Genomic DNA, 3,988 nt, shown 5'->3' with positions numbered 1-3,988 from the left:
CTGTTATTCAGGGAGTAAAAAATGTAAAGAGAAGATAGAATAGTTCCTATATATTAGAGGTCATAATTCTGTGACGCGTTGTAGAAAGCAATCTCTTAAGGTTTAAGAATTTATTTGTGATAACATGTCATGAGCTAGTATTTTGGGATCAAAACTATGCAGCTCGAAAATTCTTGTTCAAAGGTGTAAGAATCCTGAATATTCGTGACTCATGTTGAAATTTGTCAAAACAAGCCATCCTCTTACATTTTTTATAGATTTTTCCCAGGACAACTGCAAGCATTTTCGCACCTCAGCAAGCCATAGTTTTATGGAGCTGCTTAAAATTGGAACAACATGATTGACTTGAAGTTAAAACTAAGCTTGAATCGACTGGCGAAAATTCTCAAATGAGTAAACAAATGTAATTTGAACTACAGCTGACAACAGAGATTAATATTTGAGGCGAGTAATAGCCTGCACAAGCTTGAGCAGAATTTAGCATTAGATCTGTTTAAGACTCCTCCCACAGTGCAACAGCTCGTGCCTAAACCGAAATCTGTATGTATTTATCTGTATTAAACTAGGCATGTTTTAGGATAATACAACATTTTTAATGTTCTCAGTGACTCCGTTTTGCCACTTACTAGTTAGATCTGTCATTCTCCATTGTTGCAGTTGGACTTATTTCTTCTCTGCTTTGTCTGGATTCGCAAAGTACGCCTAGACAGTCAGTAGTCCATCTGATGCCAAGTGTAAAAATCTAAATGGAAGAGAATTGAGTTGAAGATTGGGTCTTGGTTTATTTGCATTACAAAGTTATCTCTTTGAACAGATCAAAAGATTAACTTGCATTAAGCTTGTCTCAGGAAACAGAAGTATGGCTGATAAGAAAAGCAGGAAATGGGAAGCTTCAGAAACTGAATGGCAAATTTTGTATTGAAAAAAAAAAAGGATCTTGCGAGTTGAAAAGGTCCCGTTCCCGCATGCTGTGCTGCATGCCTTTAAACCAGCTACACAGGGTCTATATCATTCCCACATTTAAATCTTGAACCTCAGTGGCTAGCTGTTCTCACATTGCAGTTGCAAATAAGGCAAAAAGATGAAGTATCTCTCTAGCCTGAAATACTATTTTTTATGTCTTACTACATATGTATATAGTAGTTTACAGATGAGTGGTGTTCCGCAAAATCTAAAGTGGAATGAAAGAAACAAACATATGTTAATTTTTTTACTATTATTATTACAAATGAATTTTTTTGCACAGCTGTTTTCTTTAATTAAAGCTAAGATAAAGTACTCAGGAAATCTCCAAAATGAAGACAAATTCCCTTAAATGAAAATTATTCTTTACTCATCTGTTTATAAGTATAAATTACAGTTTTATTGCTCTGAATTTCATGCTTGTTTCTCTCCATCTGGCACTGAAAGAAAAACAGAAGTCAAGAGATTAATGTCCAACCCCACATAACGACGAAGTATGGATGATATAATACGTCATCTAAATACATTTATTTGCTGTACAACAGACACATTTAATACAAATGTCAGGGATTCTTGGTCAGCTAGTCCCAAGAACAAGCTCCCTTGTCACACCTGCTGAAAAAGGAACCTGTAACCAGAGCATTACTGGATGTCCCTCTAAAGGTTGCAATACAAGTCCCTTCCAGACAGCAGTACAAGTGTCCCCTAGACACCTGGCCAACACACCTGCAGGTCACAAATCAGAAAGCAGTAGGCACTGTGAAAGTAGACTCTACTGGTATAATTTGGGAGCAGGCACACACTTAAAATATCATATTTTTACAGAAAATTTAACCTACAAAAAGAGAAATACCATCTCCTCCCTGCCCTCCTGGGCAGTGGACATATCAGAGCAGGTAATATAAGAGAACGTCCATCGTGCAGCCACCTCCCTTCCAGCCTCTCCTCGCACCTCCCTGACCTCTAACCTCTGTTTCTCCTTACCTCCCCAGCACTGAAAGGCTGTAAAATCCACATAGCTCTGGTCATCTGTGTATAAGAGACTCACAGCACATCTTATGGTCGCTCCACCACTTAAGCAGTTCCTTGGGCTCTGCCTCTCTGGTTCCCTGCCCACCGTTCCCCACAGCCTGGCTCTTTTTTGCCAGTAATTGCACTTTCTCTACATCCTCTGAACCCCAAAGCAAAGGAACGGACGGCTCACAAAGACAAACAAGCTGTATTGAACTAATTGTTGGCTAAATGCCAATTACAGTTTGGCAAGAAGAGCAGCACGGTGGAATTTTCCAGCTGAACATACAACTGTAGGATGAGGTTTAAAAGAAAAAACACTAGAAAGGAAGAGAGAGAGCAGAAAAGATTGTGCAGTAAACACAATGGAGATCTACAGCTTGGATTTAATCATGATTTGAACATACATCTTCAGCGACCCTGGGTGAGTCATTTCATTTCCTGGTGCATTAATTTCCCAAACTTCAGTATACAGATAACATGTAATGAATGCTGCTGTTTCAAAGAATGTCACAATAATCTCTGTAATGAGGTTTTTTAATGGAAATTGCTACAAAACTGTGAAGAATAAGACATACATATAAGGCCAGCACAGTATGTTAATACCCTTTCTAATGATTCATTAGTATTTAAGATTTAACAGATAGGCCTGTAGCAATAGTGGAAAAAGAGAGGCAAATGTATGTGCATGCTGCTGCTACTGCCAGAAAAAAAGCGGCCTTGACTGTGGCAATGCAGCGAAGCAGGAGATAGCTAAAAAGGAGACCACTCCGGGTACCACTTCTTTACCTACAAACATGATCAACTGGAAAATGATCAGGGCAAAAAGGTTCTTCAGTTGCATTGAATCTTCAGTGAAGATAATGAAGCAAATGGGCTGGAAGGAGGGAGGTTTTCACTGTTTTGCACTTGGTGTGAGCTTCCCTGAAGATTAGCTCTAACCCTGTAGAAGACAGGTTAACCAACCCAGAACAGTTCAGTAACATGTGATGTAACTCCCTGTTTCTCTATGGATGAGGGTCTCCCCATTGCCAATGCACCGCCATCAAGGAAAATACCTTTTTTTCCATTCACCTTTCTGTGTTTCTTTAAGCAGGATGGCTGAGTGATACAGATGGATAAAGGCACAATAATTCAGTTTGCTTTTTCCTATTCTGCATCTAATCTAATTGAACTAATAAAGCACTCCAAATTGGATTAATCTATAGGCATGCCTGATTTAGTAACATAATGGGTAGGATTCTTCAGTATGTATTCATTAACCTCAGAGGAGAAGTTAAGTTAAAGCTCGATATTCCTTCAAAGAGAAAGAAAAAAGTTGTGAATTAAATACAATCACATTTTGGGGGTATATTGGTAAAGATGATTCAGAGAGGGGAAAAAAGTTAATCTAAAAGGCTTTCCCAAATGTTGAAAAGTAAAGAAAATATGATCTACATACTCAAGTTCTTGATAATTTTTAATTGATAAACATATTGGCCTCTAAGGGGCTACATTGTATACATCACAGTGCTTCGACCCAAAAACCCCCCAGTCTTTTCAAGAGGATATGTATTCAGGAATCTCGAGATAAAGGATTCTGTTTCTACATTTCTGGAACTGTAAAATTATTCACATTTTTGGAAAGGGACCACTAACTGGATTATTCATCCTACATAACACTGGACACCTAAATGGGTCATGAAGCTAAAGACTGTTGGTGATAAAAACCACAGCTGTAATATGAAGGCTAGATAGCACTAAGCGTTGAGATGCAGGAAGGGTATTTTCACAGCTTTTTCTCAGGGAGATTATTCATGAGTAATGGATACGATCTGAATATAGAAAAGCTATGTTTAGTGACAGAGTGTGCTAATGGTGAGAAGTGCTAATGGTATAAAGATCTGATTAAGGAAGTGGAAGGAGCACCACTGCTGAACAAACTTTGAGCACCAGAAAGCGCTACTGCTGCCATCTCTCAAGCAAAAGGTGTGTTGGTAGGAGATAAGGTTTGTGGCATTTTTTAAGTTCACTG

The sequence above is a fragment of the Larus michahellis genome, chromosome 2, assembly GCF_964199755.1.
Source record: "Larus michahellis chromosome 2, bLarMic1.1, whole genome shotgun sequence".
NCBI classification, from domain to species: Eukaryota; Metazoa; Chordata; class Aves; order Charadriiformes; family Laridae; genus Larus; species Larus michahellis.
Note: the sequence above shows the minus strand (reverse complement) of the source record.